Source organism: Podarcis vaucheri (assembly GCF_965113315.1).
Source record: "Podarcis vaucheri genome assembly, chromosome: 5".
Lineage (NCBI taxonomy): Eukaryota > Metazoa > Chordata > Lepidosauria > Squamata > Lacertidae > Podarcis > Podarcis vaucheri.
In genome coordinates, this window is record NC_138763.1 from 96,757,828 (window position 1) to 96,777,427 (window position 19,600).

Genomic DNA, 19,600 nt, shown 5'->3' on the forward strand with positions numbered 1-19,600 from the left:
CAATCGCAAGCCGTGAAAGCCCCGTCAGACATTTGGCTTCCAAAAATAGTTCGCAAACCCGAACAGTCACTTCCGGGTTTGCGGCGTTCGGGAGCCAAAATGTTCGCGAACTAAGCTGTTCGAAAACCAAGGTACGACTGTATGTTGTCAACAATATGCTGGTGACACATAGCTCTGCTTGTCTTTTACCACTGCAGGTGAGGCAGTGGATGTTGTGGACCGTTGTCTTGCCTCGGTAATGGACTGGATGAGAGCCAACAAACTGAAGCTCAATCCAGGTAAGATGAAGGCACTAATAGTGGGCAGTTCCCTAGATGGATGGGAGGTTGCCTGCTCTTGATGGGGTTACAATCCTTCTGAAGGGGTGGGTATTTAGCTTGGGGGGCAGAGACACCAGGGTGCCCCCAAGACTGGGAGGGCCAGCGTGTGCCATGTGTGTGTGATGTGATGCACGTCATGCACATGTTGTTTCACACGAGAGATGTCACATCGAGCACTCTGGAGGAGCCAGCCACTAAAGCTGTGGTGTGCAACATGTGTGATGTCACACACAAACAACTCACAAAGGGGGCCCAGCCACTTTCCAACAAAGATTGAGGGGGCCAAAGACACATTGGCCCCCTAGAGTTGGCATGCCTCTTGGGGGTGCTTCTGGGTCCTCTGTGGTCACTTGAGGCTCACATGGCCTCAGTGCCCTCAACATTGGCTGGTGGCCCCTCTACACCCCTATCTGGACAGGGTTAACCTGACTTCTGTCGCCTGTGCTCTAGTAACCTCTAGGTTAGATTACTCCAATACATGGGGCTGCATCTAATTAGAGAAAACATGGACTAAGACACTGACAATTTTTTCTGCAAGGCTCTGTCCTTGGCCCATTTTTATCAATGACTGAGATGAAAGGGTGGAGGGAATCCTTATCAGATCTGCAAGTGACACAAAATGATGAGGATGATGATGATGATGATGATGATGATGATGATTTATTTATACCCCACCCATCTGGCTGGGTTTCCCCAGCCACTCTGAGCAGCTTCCAACAGAATATTAAAATACATTAGTCTATTAAACTTTAAAAGCTTCCCTAAACAGGGCTGCCTTCAGATGTCTTCTAAAAATCTGGTAGTTGTTTTTCTCTTTGACATCTGGTGGGAGCGCATTCCACAGGGCAGGTGCCACTACTGAGAAGGCCCTCTGCCTGGTTCCCTGTAACTTGGCTTCTCGCAGCGAGGGAACCGCCAGAAGGCCCTCGGCACTGGACCTCAGTGTCCGGGAAGGATAACTAACATCTCAAAAGATTGGAATAAAATGTAAAATGGTCTTGGCAGAGTGGGAAATCCCAAAATAAACTTAAACAGAGACAAATGCAAAGTTTGGCGAGGAGAGCAATTGCACAGTTATGGAATAGATGGCACCTTGCTTTGCAGTGCTACACGTGAAAAGGCTTTCAGACTTTGGCATTACAGCATGCTGAACATGTCAACAATTTGATGCAGTTCCTGAAATAGTTAATGCCATTTGAGGCTGCATTTATAGAACCATAGTTTCCAAGGCACAGGAAGTAAGTGTTCCAACTTTATTCTGCGCTGGTAGAATACTCATATGGAATACTATATGCAGTTCTGGCTGTTAAGTTGTGGGTGAACATATCAGACGACACAGCGATTCTTCAAACAGCTCTTGTTTATTCACAGGCCAGAACAGAACTGAACTGAAGGGTTCAGCCAGCCTGCTTATATAGAGCTCCACTAGAACGCAACAGTAACCATTTTCTGTAACTATCCAATCACTGAACGTCACTTTCAATCCCTTATTTGCATATGTGGACCTGAGTGAAAATTATCTACAGTAACCCCCTGCTGGCCCAGGGTGAGAACTTCAGTACATAACACTGGCTGCCACACTTCAGGAATTATATAGATAAATTATAACAGATTCAGAGAACAAATGTGGTCAGCAGTATGGAAAATGCATCCTTTGAGAAAAGGTTGAAGAAACCATGTATGTTCAGCTGAAATAAAGAGAAGACTGAATGAGAGGGAACATGACAGCACTCTCCAAATACATGGAGGTATGTCACACAGAAGAGGACAAATACTTGTTCTGATCCAGAAAACTATATTGATGTCCTTCCAAGTTGGGTGCAAACTTGCCTTCAGGAACAAGCAGTGGGGAAAGGCAGGCTCCATTGGGTTGGTGGATGCCACAGAAAAAACAGACCCAAGCTGCTCCAAACCTCCTTTGAACTCCAGTATTGAAGATGTCCTCACCTCCTCATCCTCTAAATAAATCCTACCACATTATAACAGTCAGTACATAAGAGAGGCAACCAAGTTTGCATTCTCATGATAGCGCAAGAGATGTTAATCAAGGAGCAAAATGGAAGTGGAGACGAAGGGGAGAGGGAGATCTCTGGTGCTGGGTAGAGAAGGACCAGGCAGGCCACACTGTGAGAAAGGCATTGTTTATTCGAAGCAATAAGATAGAAAGAAAATCGGCCAGGCGAGAGTGCATGATTGCATTACGGTGAACCCAGCTAAGTGAATATTTGACACAGGATAAATCTCTTAATAAAATTACTGCACTCCAGTCCCCGACACACTCTGCATATGTAATAAAACTCTTTAAAATGAATAGCTGATAAGGAAATGAACCTTTTCACGGAATGAATAAACACACATGCATGCGTCTGCACACACAAATACCAAATGGTAAAACATACTCCTAGTGATTATCAGAGTGTTAAAATAATAACACTATGAAAGAAATAAATCTGCCCTGCAGCAAATTACGTCTCTGCTATACTTATGTTGAAACCTTCCCCAAACACCTGATAAAGGAATAAACCTGTTAAAGGAATAAATTGGCCACACACTAAGGTTATCCTCAGATTTACACTGGACTGCAATGATAAACCTTCTTTTTCATTAGTCCAATAGATCATAGGATTTACAGTACTTACAAATGTTTCAGCATTAAATGTAAGCAGGAGTGCTGTTGTGTCTGCATGCATTTGGGGCTAGGCAGGGTCGATAAGGAGACTGAATATCGCTCCACAAAAATTCTTTCTGGAAGCAGCAGCAGAATAACTGATTAAGAGAGGTTCAGAGCCACTATCGTCCACACCTTTCAGAAGGATTGCTGCAACTGTGAGTTCTCAGAGCCAGCGAATACGGAGAACTGTTAAAATGTGGCTGTGTCTGCTCCCATCTTTGTTAGACCGCCAGGTTAAATTAACATATGTATTTTTAATTAATTTTACTTACAACATAAATCCACCACAGCGCAAATAAACGAATCCACCACCATTAGACATGAACATAACATAAAACAAACACAACATAACATAAAACAAATGGCAAAAATAAAAGACTTCCTTTATCCTGTACATGGCCTCCTTATTTACTTCTTATAAACTGTTTCCTTTATGAATTATTATTACGGGTTGTTTTTTTCAAATTATGACTTTTAAAAAAACCACAAAGTCTCCTGCAGACATTAGTCGAAACAAGACCAGGTGTGTATTTTAGGGCACTGTTTTGTAAAGTATTCTTTACATTTTCCCCATTCTTTTTGAAATTCTTGTCTGGGGAGTCCCCTAATTGCCTCTGCTAATCTAGCCAATTCAATATAATTTAGTAATTTATCCATTTTTGTTGGCACAAATTCTTTTTTCCAATTTCTGGCAATTAAGGTCCTTGCCGCGCCTGTGGCATAAAGGAATATTTTCTGATCTTCTCTTGTTATACCTCTGTCCGTTATCCCTAATAGGAAAGCTTCTATATTTTTCATAAAGTTATGCTTAAACATTTTTTTAAATTCATCATACACTATGCCGCAGAAGCTTTTGATTTTTCCACAGGTCCACCAAACATGAGTGTCCCCTCTGCTTTACCGCACCTCCAACATAAATTTGTTTTTGTTTGCCAAAATAGCTAAAATGTGAAATTAACATTTTAGTTATAACAAAATGCACAGAGAGAAGACCATCTGAATTCCTGCCTTTGAGTGTATTAGCTATCTCAAAGAGCTGGTTCTTCCTCATTTTATCACCTGTAGTTTAATATTTTTAATTGGTATCATCTTGGTCCTATACGGATTGTGACTTCTGTCTCTTTACGTCCTGACGGCACAGAATGACATATCGTGAAGCATCATTGCAAGAACCCAGGGCAAAGATGATTTATCTAGCACTTTCAATTATAATAGCTCCACAATCCAGTTAATTCAGATTTAAAATCATGCTGCGCTGGAATCCACAGGTATCAGTGGAGCTTGGCTCAGGTTAGGTGTTATATGGGATTTGTTCTGCAAATTTCTCCGGATTTTTTGAAACATACATTGCATTCCTTCAATGCAAATAAATCCTTTGAATAAAGTAATTCACCATTTGTTTTATCTTTCTCAAAGAATATGATAATATTGCCCTAGTTGGGTTGTTGTCATTATATTGACGATATATTTTGTGGTTTTATATTTTGATTTTGTTCTGCGAACCGCCCCAAGACCTCCGGGTATAGGGTGGTATATTATTATTATTATTATTATTATTATTATTATTATTATTATTATTATTATTGGTTATCTTACACTGCCTGCTTCCAATGGAACCTTCCTCGGTGGCGCTGGGACTGACAAGTCCTTAGTGTCCTCATGCGCTAAGAGAACATGACAGTCTGGTGAAAACTGCAATATAAATGTCTGGTCAATGTTTAGAACGTGCAGCTAAGGACTTCTTTGTGTATAGTCCAGGGGTCAGCAAGCTTTTTCACTAGGGGGCCAGTCCACTGTCCCTCAGACCTTGTGGGGGGCCGGACTTTTGGGGGGGGAATGAATGAATTCCTGTGCCCCACAAATAACCCAGAGATGCATTTTAAATAAAAGGACACATTCTACTCATGTAAAAACACGCTGATTCCCAGACCGTCCGCTGGCCGGATTTAGAAGGCAATTGGGCTGAATCCGGCCCCCGGGCCTTAGTTTGCCTACCCATGGTGTATACATACCACTCACTTGATGTGAGTGCAAATGTACCATTACTGATATCACAGCACAGATAACACATAACACATGTTGGCTCACATCATCGCAAGCCCACAGTTTTCCGGTGGTGCTTTCGCACATTAGATTGCCAGCTATCAATTATTTCCCACAGAATTTTCACCTAGAATTCTTCCTAATGTCTTAAAGGGAGATAAAGGAGACAACAGTCATCCTTAGAAAGCCTGTTACTTTAGAACTTTTCGCTTGTCACTATTCAGTGTGTTCTCTAACTATATTCCTACATTTTAATTTATTTTTAGTTTTTATTTATACTTTTCAAGTTTATACATTTCTTAGTTAGCAATCCATTTAACATTTTAAAATTTGACTTCCTTCCCCCTCTTCCTGCGGCTCCCTAATTATTATTATTTTTTAATATCTTCTTCATATGCAAATTCATTTCACTTGCTCATTTAATTATCTACCATAAATAACTGCAGGTTATTACAATAATCCTGCTAATGTTTTTATCTGTTTACAATTTCTCTGTAAATATTCAATAAACCATTTCCATTTGTTTATAAAATGTTTGTTATTTTGATTTCTCATTCTTCCGGTAAGTTTTGCCATTTCTGCATACAGTGGTACCTCGGGTTAAGTACTTAATTCGTTCCAGAGGTCCGTTCTTAACCTGAAACTGTTCTTTACCTGAAGCACCACTTTAGCTAATGGGGCCTCCTGCTGCCGCCGCGCCGCCAGGGCACGATTTCTGTTCTCATCCTGAAGCAAAGTTCTTAACCCGAGGTACTATTTCTGGGTTAGCGGGGTCTGTAACCTGAAGCGTATGTAACCTGAAGTGTATGTAACCTGAGGTACCACTGTATTCCATGAGTTTTTGGAACCATTCTTCCTGTACTGGGACTTCTAATTCTTTCCACTTTTCCTACAAAGAAGAATACATCCGAGGTGACAATATGGCTAGGAGTGCCTCTGCTATTTCCTTCCCCAAAGGTTGAGCGTAAGTTGGTGCTTTTCGTCTCAAACGGCCTAGCTGCCATGCGTCTACTTTATGCTACAATCTGCTTTACAGGGAATAATAAATACACTATGCTCCTATGACACTATGATGACATCCCATGGCCATTGTTGTTCCAGTTTCCCATATCCATTAGGTTTCCCATATCCGTTAGGTCCAGTCGTGACTGACTCTGGGGTTGCGGTGTACATCTCGCTTTATTGGCCGAGGGAGCCGGCGTACAGCTTCCGGGTCATGTTGGCAGCATGACTAAGCCGCTTCTGGCGAACCAGAGCAGCGCACGGAAACACCGTTTACCTTCCCGCTGGAGAGGTACCTATTTATCTACTTGCACTTTTGACGTGCTTTCGAACTGCTAGGTTGGCAGGACTGAGAGTGCTTAATAGGATGGAATTTCGAACCCAAGGGTTCTAAGAGGAATTAGCCATTAGTTGATTAAGCAATCTATGGCCTTTTAAGCTGTGGTCGGGGAGAGAGGCTATCACGTTTGTTTGTTATTAAAAGTAGAAAAGGACCCCAGGGCGGTTAAATCCAAGCAAGCACTCATCTCACTTTTCAGGCCAAGGGAGCTGGCATTTGTCCACAGACAGCTTTCCAGGTCATGTGACCAGCGTGACAAAACCGCTTCTGGCGCAACGGAACACCGTGATGGAAACCAGAGTGCACAGAAATGCCGTTTACCTCCCCGCCGCAATGGTACCTATTTATCCACTTGTACTGGCATGCTTTTGAACTGCTAGGTTGGCAGGAGCTGGAACAGAGCAACGGGAGCTCACCCCATCGCGGGGATTCAAACCACCAACCTTCCGATCGGCAAGCCCAAGAGGCTCAGTGGTTTAGACCACAGCGCCACACGTTCCCTAAGTTTGTTATTGTGTTATATATTACAGTGGTACCTCAGGTTACAGATGCTTCAGGTTACAGACACTGCTAACGCAGAAATAGTACCTCGGGTTAAGAACTTTGCTTCAGGATGAGAAGAGAAATCGCGCGGCGCGGCGGCAGCGGGAGGCCCCATTAGCTAAAGTGGTACCTCAGGTTAAGAACAGTTTCAGGTTAAGAACGGACCTCCAGAACGAATTAAGTTCTTAACCCGAGGTGCCACTGTACTGTGTTTTTATATTGTAAATCACCCTGATATCATCAGATGAAATTTAAATAACAACAGCAGCAGCAACAGCAAGAAAGAACAACTTTTGTGTTAGTAAAGGTAAAGGTAAAGGTACCCCTGCCCGAACGGGCCAGTCTTGACAGACTCTGGGGTTTGTGCGCCCATCTCACATCTATTGGCCGGGGGCCAGCGCTGTCCGAAGACACTTCCGGGTCACGTGGCCAGCGTGACAACGCTGCTCTGGCGAGCCAGAGCCGCACACGGAACGCCGTTTACCTTCCCGCTGGTAAGCGGTACCTATTTATCTACTTGCCCCCGGGGGTGCTTTCGAACTGCTAGGTGGGCAGGCGCTGGGACCGAGCAGCGGGAGCGCACCCCGCCGCGGGGATTCGAACCGCCGACCTTTCGATCGGCAAGCCCTAGGCGCTGAGGCTTTAGCCCACAGCGCCACCCGCGTCACAAAAGAACAACTTTTGTGTTACCACAGCCTTATTTTTGGGGTGTTCTTCCTCGCAGTGTATATTATTTCTGAAAATTAGCAAAGATGTTCCTGGCATCAGTTTTCTCTATGGCCAAGGGTGCTCTCCAACTAAGTCATACTCAGAGAAGGCCCGTTGATTTTTGAATATAACTAGTCTTGGATATTGCCCTAAAATGTGTGTGATCACAGTGGCAGGGATGGTGTCTTAAACATTGTTCCATCAAAAGAGTTATGACTGGCTGCTGTGATCCTCCATTATGGATGACTACAGAGGGCGGCGGACATCCGGCTGTGCTGGAAACAAACCTTGATCTGCGGTTTGGTATTTTTACTTGAAAAATGACCGAGTCATAGAGATAGAGGCTGATATCAAACACTTCCTAACAGAAGCCAGAATACAAAAAGGTCCACCATCAATATTTTCCTTGCTTGGATTTGGGGTGCATGTATGTTTGTGTATTAATGCATATACACAGAATGCACACATACATGTATTTTTCCAGTATGTCTGTCCAGTGATTGTCTTGATGATACTTAACATACCTAAAGCTTGGAGGGGTTTATGTGAGATGAGGGACAGCACAGAGAATAATGCAAAGACAAACCATGATAAAATACTATGTTAAACGAATCTTCATTATATTCTACAATGTGATAAGACGTGTGCACCTGATTACAGTATTAAGAGACAGTTACTGCACCGTGGTAAATTGTAACCTGGAAAAGTCTTGCTTCTGTCTTTATATTATTTTTTTAGGGCGAGAGGAGTTAATTATATTTATAGATGTTAAAAGCGCAAGGATATGAGTCTATCTTGTCACTGGGTGTAAAGATGGGATAAAGGGATGTGCCCATTGAAAGAGACTTAATATACCAATATATATATATGTATAACAAAACATTATAGATAGGTTTTTTGACCTACATCCATCATTTACCTCACAGAGGAACATCTCGCCCTGTGTTTATAAAGCATGACACTGATATTTTTCATAGGTGTGGAACTATGAGCTACCATCCTGTACACATTCTTTGAAATAAAAATCTACATAAATGAAGAGGTTAATGGAAATGTGGGCGATATTATTACTATTAAAGAACACCGACAGGCTGCATTCTCACATTTTAAGCAGCCAGGGGTACAATCGCTAACCATGAAGTATATTCAGCAATCTCTCTCTTTTTCCCCCAGTTGCCCACCGCAGCCAATATTACAAAAACATAAATCATAATGTTTCAACAAAAGCAAAATTTAATTTTCTCCTTTCAACTGTTATCTAGGCCGGGTAGTATATGGCAGGCTGCGGCCGAGTCATTTATTACACTTGCTGAATGGATAATGGCAGGGAGAGTCTATTATACCCAGCTTTGTTAGAGCTTTGAATGTGCTACTGAAACCTGTGGCAGTCTAAATCTCTTTACATCTGTAATAGATACACAGCACTCTATTATTTCATGCCAGTGCAAAATTAAATAGTTGTGTGTTTGGGGAGGGGGAGAGAGCAGAGAGGGAGAGAATGGAAGGCATTTTACTGAAAGCACTTTAAAGGGAAATGATCTCTCCAGAACTCATTTCTATGTCTCAAACTCATTTTGTTTTTGCTCTTGAAAAAGCATTGGTTTCTTTTTCACCAGAATGCCCTGGGAATGCACCCTGCTCCGGGCTCAGGCTCCAGCTTAATTTGTGCTATTTTGCCAAAAGCGTATAAAATGCTTCATTCTGTAAGCGTGCAAAATTAAGTATATAAATACATTAAACTGCTTACTTGGTACCTAAGCCAGAGTTGAGCACCTGCAATATTTTCTCATATTTACACGTAGGACTCAGATACTATTTATGCCTAGAATCACTGGGACAACATTAGGGATCCCGTGAAAGAATACCAGGGCCCGACAGAGAAACAATTTTAGCTGATTTCCCCTGCTACAGTGGCAGATTTTGGGGTCTCAGATTTCAGCGCTGCCCTGTGCCTTGCCAAAATTTGGTATCCCCACCCCCTTCCGCTTCTTGCACTACATTCTAAATCAGGGGTCAGCACACTTTTTCAGCAGGGGGCCAGTCCACTGTCCCTCAGACCTTGAGGGGGGGCGGACTATATTTGGGGGGGGGGAATGAATTCCTATGCTCCACAAATAACCCAGAGATGCATTTTAAATAAAAGAACACATTCTACTCATGTAAAAACACGCTGATTCCTGGACCATCCGTGGGCCGGATTTAGAAGGCAATTGGGCCGGATCCAGCCCCCGGGCCTTAGGTGGCCTACCCATGTTCTAAATCATAGTTGCAGTGTCTCCCTGAGGCTCAGTGCCCAGTGCAACTGAACCAGTCACACTCCCCTAAATCAGCCTCTGCCTGGTAGAACCATGTACCCTGGATCTGTTCTTCAGGTTTGGGGCACCCTGCAGCCCTGGAGGAACCTCCGCTGGACCAAAAAGCCCTGTCGCAAACTGAGGGAACTGTTAAGTTGTGGGTGAACATATCAGACGACACAGCGATTCTTCCAAAGCAGCTCTTTATTTGTAAGCTGGAACAGAACTGAACTGAAGGGTTCAGTCAGCCTGCTTATATAGAGCTCCAGTACAACGTAACTGTAACAACTTTCTGTAACTATCCAATCACTGAACGTCACTTTCAATCCCTTATTTGCATATGTGGACCTGAACTATCTACAGTATCCCCCTGCTGGCCCAGGGTGAGAACTTCAGTACATAACAGGAAACCTCTTGCTTATAGAAGAGCAAACGTGGGTGTACTCTGGTATATGCCTAGATTTGCACATTGTGTGCTGGGCCCATTCTGGGTGCCTCTTCCCATGCCAAGTAAACAACACCGTAGTAATAATAATAATAATAATAATAATAATAATAATAATAATAATAATAATTTATTTATACCCTACCTATATGGCTGGGTTTCCCCAGCCACTCTGGGTGACTCCCAACAGAATATAAAAGATGTGATAAATACATTAAAAACTTCCCTAAACAGGACTGCTTTCAGATGTCTTCTATAAGTCAGATAGTTGTTTATTTCCTTGACATCTGATGACAGGGCGTTCCACAGGGCAGGTGCCACTCCCCAGAAGGTCCTCTGCCTGGTTCCCTGTAACCTCACATCTTGCAGGGAGGAAACTGCCAGAAGGTCCCCGGCGCTGGACCTCAGTGTCTGGGCTGAACGATGGGGGTGGAGACTCTCCTTCAGGCATGCAGGGCCGAGGCAGTTTAGGGCTTTAAAGGCATGAGTTAAAAAGAGGCCACATCTTTTTTTGACTATGGTGAGGAAAACGGGGTTGGCATGACTTTGGGTCGACATCTAGGCCCCGTTACACCATCCCAGCACCCCTGTTTGGGAGATGCCATGGTTGCTAAGCAGTGTAGACGAACCAAGGTGGTGCATGTCATGAGAATGGAATCCATTTGGTCACCTGAGGTGTGTGGTGTCAGGCCTAGGAACTGGTGCACCATCTCAACACCCTTTATGGGTGTCCTGCAGTGACATTTCTGCCCAAGTTAGTGACAAATAGCTATCTGTGAAAACTCCTAACAATCACATGCTGTCCAATGAGAGAAAGGTGAAAACCTCTCAACTGATGGCCGTTCTTTGAGTGCCGAGAATAAGAACCTCCATGTTATCAAATGCCTTGCAGGCATCATGGGACAATATAGATTGTATGGTTTTTGGGATGTGCCATTGAATAGCCTCGTAATGCAGGTGATTATAGGTCTGTTTCATAATAAGCCCATCTGGTCTGGGTTCCTGGGTATAGGCCGCCGAGAGCCACACTGGCTGGTCTCTCTTTGAAAATATAGCTATAATTTTTTTGGCTCCCATATTAATAAGAGAGTTTGGCTCATGTGACTCCAACAACTCACCATCTTCGTTAGGACTGTTACACAATTAGGACTGTTACACAATTATGTGAATCTTGTTTCCAAGTATCTGGAACTTCCAAGTACCTGGAACTTCAGCGCCAGTAATAATGCTCTTAGATAATAGATGGAGAAGAGATGTTAGCTCATCGTTAAATGTCTGATAAAACAAACCAATGTATCCATTGGTAGCTAGTGACTTCCCAGTCAAATTCTGCTATGGTTGTGGGCATGTGAAGCATCTGTGTGCTCCAGTTGCGTCACCGACTAGCACTGGGGCTGCCTCAGTATTTTTCTGCTTCACTTGCTCAGTGTGTATACCCATAAATAAAAAGATAATATGCCATCATAAGCCTGCAGTGCTCTCACACAAGGAAACTGGTCCTCTGAAAAGTAAGATTCTGGACATTCCTACTTCTCATGGAAGTGGAATGTATAAAACCAACAGGAATGATCAATTCTGCTGCCCATCTGTTCCCTTTTGACTGTTATCTACTTACCACTGCCTAAACTGTCCATAAGTCAGTCAGACAGACAGATATTCTATTGGCTCAACCAAAGGCCATGGCGTTTCCATCTGGGGGCAAATATATATATATATTTAAAAGGTAAAGGACCTCTGACAGTTAAGTCCAGTCACAAACGACTCTGGGGTTGCGGTGCTCATCTCGCTTACAGGCCGAGGGAGCCGGCGTTTGTCCGCAGACAGTTTTTCTGGGTCATGTGGCCAGCATGACTAAGCCGCTTCTGGCGAAACCAGAGCAGCGCATGGAAATGCCGTTTACCTTCCCGCCGGAGTGGTACCTATTTATCTTCTTGCACTTTGACGTGCTTTATAACTGCTAGGTTGGCAGGAGCTGAGACCAAACAATGGGAGCTCACCCCGTCGCAGGGATTCGAATTGCCGACCTTCCAATTGGCAAGCCCTAGGCTCAGTGGTTTAGACCACAGCGCCACCCGTGTCCCATATATATATATATATATTTAGGAGGGCCAAAATTGAAGTGTAGGATACATAACAAAAATTATATACATTGATCACTCAAAGAAGCAGCAGCAGCAATCTCCATTAACATCTTGGTTCTCAGCAGTTTTAGCAAAGAGACATTGTTATTGAGAATTATTTTAGAAGTGTGGTCAGTGGCAGTGGTTTGCATGGCACAACAACCTTTCATACAATGTGGAATAACCATTTCACATTACAAGGGCAGTATGGAGAAGACACCATAAGGATGTCATTTCAGGCAGCTCTCTACCTAATGCATCCTAACCAATGCTATTAGGTTTTCAAAAATACAGTTCGCTAACCACAGCTTGAATGCACAAACACAGATATGCTCCATTTCCTTCTGCTTAATCGTTGATTTATGATATTTTTTAAAAAAATCTTATGGCGGGTGGCGTGTTGCCATGTATAACTTTCCTTTTTGTATTGGAAAAAATCAACAAGGACTCTACAAAAAGAGAGAGAGCAATGTTCACTATGCAGGAAGCTGTGCCCTGATGGCATTCACAGTCATAGATTGACAGCTTATAAATCTAGCATGATATATAAATTTATTAACAGTAAAAGCAGGTGGGAAACAAAATCCTCCACCCCAAACAGAATCAAATACAGTGGTACCTCGGGTTACATACCCTTCAGGTTACATATACTTCAGGTTACAGACTCCGCTAACCCAGAAATAGTGCTTCAGGTTAAGAACTTTGCTTCAGGATGAGAACAGAAATCGTGCTCCGGCAGCGCAGCAGCAGCAGGAGGCCCCATTAGCTAAAGTGGTGCTTCAGGTTAAGAACAGTTTCAGGTTAAGAACAGACCTCCGGAACGAATTAAATACTTAACCCGAGGTACCACTGTACGTCTTTTGGTTCATGGGAACTGTGAGAACAGATTCAACTGCTGAAGATCTTATTCCAAATACTAAATGACAGGGAGGTCAGAACAGAAAAACTGTCTGAGTGAAGTTAGCCCCAGACTTACTTCCCCCATTAAATAAGAGTTTATCCTTTAGCTTCATCTATTATCGAGTCATAATTCTCATTGCCTGGCTTGTAATACCATTTTCTGTCTCACACTCTGATAACAAGAAGTGAGTGTCCTGCACTCCTCCCCATCAAATCTTCCGCTCATCTTTAAGCAAGAGGATTGAAATGATCCGCAGGTGAAGCTCCAGCGCCTCCGTGGCTACTCAGCTTTTAAAAGCCTTCTTATCTATGCACAGGAAAAGGAAAGGCGCTTGTCGTATCATTTTCTTATCACGTATGCAATGCTTTCCCCCATCATACCATACAAGTTGATTGATTCAGTCTACAGATAGCAGCTACCCAGAGATGCTAAAGTATTCACATCATCATATATTCCTTTGGCCAGCTTTCTCATTCCATGGGGCAATTAATGTCTGGACAAACAAATACACACTTTTCTAGTATAAATTTCGTACAATAATTGTGTGAGGAGAGTGCAAGCTGTTTTATTCTGTGGTATATGTTCATGTTCTCAGGAAGAGTGCTAATCATAGCCAGAGCATATTGTTGTTGTTTAGTCGTTTAGTCGTGTCCGACTCTTCGTGACCCCATGGACCAGAGCATGCCAGGCACTCCTGTATTCCACTGTTTCCCACAGTTTGGTCAAACACATGTTAGTCAAACTCATGTTAGTAGCTTCAAGAACACTGTCCAACCATCTCGTCCTCTGTCGTCCCCTTCTCCTTGTGCCCTCCATCTTTCCCAACATCAGGGTCTTTTCCAGGGAGTCTTCTCTTCTCATGAGGTGGCCAAAGTATTGAAGCCTCAGCTTTAGGATCTGTCCTTCCAGTGAGCACTCAGGGCTGATTTCCTTAAGAATGGATACGTTTGATCTTCTTGCAGTCATGCGACTCTCAAGAGTCTCCTCCAGCACCCTAATTCAAAAGCATCAATTCTTCGGTGATCTGTCTTCTTTATGGTCCAGATCTTACTTCCATACATCACTACCGGGAAAACCATAGCTTTAACTATACAGACCTTTGTTGGCAAGGTGATGTCTCTGCTTTTTAAGATGCTGTCTAGGTTTGTCATCACTTTTCTCCCAAGAAGCAGGCGTCTTTTAATTTTGTGACTGCTGTCACCATCTGCAGTGATCATGGAGCCCAAGAAAGTAAAATTTCCCACAACAAACACTCTGCTACATGTGGAGGAGTGGGTTCACCAGATTATGAGTCCACCGCTCTTAACCACTACACCACACTGGCTCCACGCCATTTGGAAGTTGTATCAGGCCAGCATAGATTGGCCCTTAATTTGCAAACAAATTCAAAAGAGTCATCCTTTTCTCCACTTCTAGGGCTAGGAGAAGGTCACTCTTCGGAAGAGTGATAGTTGCTGTTATTGTGTGTGAAGTACATTCTGGAGCCAGCTCATCCATTTCTTTAAATGGAAAGCCAGTGTAGTGTGGTGTAGTGGTTAAGAGTGGTAGACTCGTAATCTGGTGAACCGGGTTCGCGTCCCCGCTCCTCCACATGCAGCTGCTGGGTGGCCTTGGGCTAGTCACACTTCTCTGAAGTCTCTCAGCCCCACTCACCTCACAGAGTGTTTCTTGTGGGGGAGAAAGGAAAAGGAGGTTTTTAGCCACTTTGAGACTCCTTCGGGTAGTGATAAAGCGGGATATCAAATCCAAACTCTTCTTCTTCTTCTTAAGAATAGAGGGTCCTTGGGACTGCAAAATTGTTAAGAATTATTGGGAAATGTTTTATAATGAATTGAAGAAGATGTTTAAAATAAAGTTAGTTTTTTTAAAAAAAACAAAAAACTTTCCTATTAGGTATTACAGAAGTGGCGATACAAAGATCGCAAAAAGACTTATTTAAGTATGCAACGATAGCCGCACAAATACTATTAGCATAACATTGGAAAGAAGAAGGTGTCCCAGCTAAAGAAGATGGGCAGGTGAAGTTAATGGAATATGCTGAAATGGCAAAATTGACATTGAAATTAAGAGGAAGAGATGATAATGAATTTAAAGAAGATTGGAAGGGCTTTATTGTATATATGCAGAAGCAATGTACACAGGTTAATACATTAGCAAGATTTTAAAAATAGTTGTAACTACATTATGGACAACGAGTAATCTTAATGATTTTACAATTTAAAATGGACATGCGGTATGATGATAAACAATGGAACCAGGGGAGGGACTAGGGGGGAGCCAATTCTTCTCTTTTCTACATGTTTGAATATGTATTGTTGTTGTTTTTATTTTTGTTGTTTTTGGAAAATTAATTAAATAATATTTTTTTAAAAAAAAATATTCTGTGGTATATGTGCATGTTCTCAGGAAGAGTGCTAAACATAGCCAGAGCATATTGTTGTTGTTTAGTCGTGTCCGACTCTTCGTGACCCCATGGACCAGAGCACGCCAGGCACTCCTGTCTTCCACTGCCTCCCACAGTTTGGTCAGACTCATGCTGGTAGCTTCGAGAACACTGTCCAACCATCTCGTCCTCTGCCTTCCCCTTCCCCTTCTCCTTGTGCCCTCCATCTTTCCCAACATAAGGGTCTTTTCCAGGGAGTCTTCTCTTCTCATGAGGTGGCCAAAGTATTGGAGCCTCAGCTTCAGGATCTGTCCTTCCAGTGAGCACTCAGGGTGGATTTCCTTAAGAATGGGTGCGTTTGATCTTCTTGCAGTCCATGGGACTCTCCAGAGTCTCCTCCAGCACCATAATTCAAAAGCATCAATTCTTCGGCGATCAGCCTTCTTTATGGTCCAGCTCTCACTTCCATACATCACTACTGGGAAAACCATGGCTTTAACTATACAGACCTTTGTCGGCAAGGTCCTTCTTCAGAGTGAGGCACTGGGACAAGTGTGCTCTCGAGAGTGTTTGTGCTGCCAGCACTTTGCAGCAGCGATGAAATTTAAACCCACTCACTTCTACCTGCAATGCCTCTCTCAGATTTTTCCACAGATTGAGGCAACACAGAGAAGCCCTTACATGCTCCCATCCCTTTGCTGCAGCTGCATCCCCAAAAGAAGCCTCAGAAAGCATGTTCTCCCTAAAACGAGAGCACGTGTTGCGGTGGGGTCTGCCAGGCCAACCCTGTGTTGCCAGGCAGGTTAATGATGATTGCCTGAAGCAACGATTGGATGACCGGGTTGCTGGGGCAAATTGCATGTTGCAAATTGGGTGGGTGGGACCAAAGGCCTTAAATATTGGGGCACTCTGCTTTTGCTTTCTCTTTCGCTGAGTGCATCGGATCACTCGCCCGCCCGCCCGCCCTGTGTTCCGGTTGACCTTGCTATGCCTGTCATGGGGTCGTCTGCTCTCGGGGCAGGGGCCTAGTAGGAATTTTGTCCATTTGGCTGATTGGCTGGTGCCATTTGGTTTTTGCCTACTACTTAGCAATTCGTCACAACTTGTAAGGTTGCGGTTAGGCATTGGTTATAAAAATTGGTGGAGGAGGGGTCAGGATAGGCTGTGCCTGCCCCTCCAATTGTGGTGTGGAAGAGAATTCCGTTAAAGGAATCCTGGGGCTTGCCACGATTTCGTCCAATCCCTGAAATGGGACCAGGGCCGGCAAGCCTTGGGGAGCTGGTTGGGTGAGCGGTGAGGGACTGTCGCTCAGCTCAACTGATCCCCAACATTGTTTTCCCTTCACTGGCTTCCAAGGGAGTTTGGAATGTCAGTTCTGTCCCAGGCGGGGGGACAGATAATCATAACCAATGCCTAAGCAACCACTCACATATTATGTATTTTAATAAAGTTGTGGCCAATATTATGCCAAAAACCTTAAACAAAAATTACGTGTGATTTGTGAATTATTTTGAGGAGTGGCTTGGGGACCTCCACACACAAATGGCCAGCCATTGAAACTGAGGTCTGGCAGCTCTGCTATGGACAGTTCCAGAAGTGGTCAGTGACTGATGGACCGGTTGTGGGGATGCAATGAGAAACAGGCTGGGTGGATGCAACTGGCTAAAGAATTCACAGGGAAGTGAAATTGCTCAAATAGCATGGCAAGCCTTTGAAAAGGAAAATCGGTGTGAGCCCAGATCTCTCTATGAGCGATTTCATTATATTCCTGTGTGATGCGCATGATGGTGCTTGTGGCATTTGTACGGAGCCCCCGGTCATCTCACAGACTACTGACCCCGTACATCACTAATCCGCTGCCACCAAACAGCTCCTCCCCAGTAAATCACTTAGTCAGGTTCTCAAATTAACAAAGAAGAGAGTACAGTGGTACCTCGGGTTAAGTACTTAATTTGTTCCGGAGGTCCGTTCTTAACCTGAAACTGTTCTTAACCTGAAGCACCACTTTAGCTAATGGGGCCTCCTGCTGCCGCCACACTGCCGGAGCACGATTTCTGTTCTCATCCTGAAGCAAAGTTCTTAACCCGGGGTAATATTTCTGGGTTAGCGGAGTCTGTAACCTGAAGCATATGTAACCCGAGGTACCACTGTAGTTTATTTCAGACACAAACAAACTTTAACTGCATTCCAAATGTTGTTACTCTTTACCTTCTTAGTCTTGTTTTATCCTTCTACCGCTCCTCACACAAGAACCCACTGCACTAACTGTCTCTCTATTTCCAACTGCTTTTCCAACCGCCTTTCCCAACCAACCAACCAACCCACTAAAACCAACCAACTACCCACCAACAACTAACTCAAACCTCGGGCTAAGCCCTTTTATATACAGGTAGGCTCCGCCTCCGGCTTTCCTATTGGTTTACATATTAACCCTTTCTCTCCCCCTGTACAGACATTTTTCAAACGAACAGGCAATCGCCACAGTGCTTTGTCTCCGAAAGCCAGCCTAAATTTGCATATGTACAGTTTAATCAACATACGCACATGTTATTGCCCTGAGTGATCCAAATGCCTAGCAATGCCCCCTGCAGCTCCTGTGAAATTGTGGGAGTTCCAGTGCAGGTGCAGAATACAGTGGTACCTCGGGTTAAGTACTTAATTCGTTCTGGAGGTCCATAGTTAACCTGAAACTGTTCTTAACCTGAAGCACCACTTTAGCTAATGGGGCCTCCTGCTGCCGCCATACTGCCGGAGCACGATTTCTGTTCTCATCCTGAAGCAAAGTTCTTAACCCGGGGTAATATTTCTGGGTTAGCGGAGTCTGTAACCTGAAGCATATGTAACCTGAAGCGTATGTAACCTGAGGTACCACTGTACTGCAAAGGTTTTTTTTAAAAAAAATCCAGTAGAAGAGGGTTGCCCTTCATAGTCTACCCTTTAAAGTTAATGTAGAAGCTTGCAGGTTCAGAAGTTCTGCATGTTCCTTGCAGTGCACATGAGATTACTTTTTTTGTGTTTGTCCCTCAACAGGATTTAATTTAACTTATGTTCTAATAAGAAGAAACATTAATTTAGTTTCCCCAATCTAAATTAATTCAGTTCTCCCAACCATCTGATCTCATGCAAATATGAAATACACTTCACAGTGAATTTTACTTAAAAAGTAACTGTACTGATCCCAGCGCAAACAAAAATTTCAAAAAGACTGGGGGAAATATAGAGAATATCTTTAAAAAGCAGTGCCCTCAAATTAATACTTGGACTTGTTTCAATTAACTTCTGCAAAATAAATTAAGGTATGGAAGTCAAAAATAGAAAGAAAAAGAGGTAAGAAGGAATTAAGAAGGAAACAGTTTACCAAAATCGAAAAGAGAAGCATGTTGAGGATGAAGGAAGTCAACTGGAAGAAATGAAGAAATGAAGTATGGTATATATATTGCTGTTCATTTGTTTGTATAAATTTTTGTAAGTAACAATGTTTTAGTTGTATTTCTCTGTTTTCGTTTTTTGTAAGTTTTAGTGATGATTATGTATTATTATGGGATCTGTGGGTGGCGCTGTGGGTTAAACCACAGAGCCTAGGACTTGCCGTTCAGAAGGTTGGCGGTTCGAATCCCAGTCACAGGGTGAGCTCCCATTGCTCAGTCCCAGCTCCTGCCAACCTAGCAGTTCGAAAGTATGCCAGTGCAAGTAGATAAATAGGTACCGCTCCGGCGGGAAGGTAAACGGCATTTCCATGCACTGCTCTGGTTCGCCAGAAGTGAATTAGTCATGCTGGTCACATGACCCGGAAGCTGTACACTGGCTCCCTCGGCCAATAAAGCGAGATG

The 19,600-nt window shown here is 43.4% G+C and overlaps 1 long non-coding RNA gene across 1 annotated transcript; it reads right to left on the minus strand.

The window, feature by feature from the left end:
- Positions 1-1,662: 1,662 nt before the first annotated feature.
- On the minus strand, positions 1,663-10,330 carry LOC309532750. Its single transcript, XR_014220005.1, has 2 exons — positions 10,270-10,330; positions 1,663-1,825 (listed from the first exon to the last, which is right to left on the minus strand). It is a non-coding gene; the product is annotated as an uncharacterized lncRNA (long non-coding RNA).
- Positions 10,331-19,600: the final 9,270 nt, after the last annotated feature.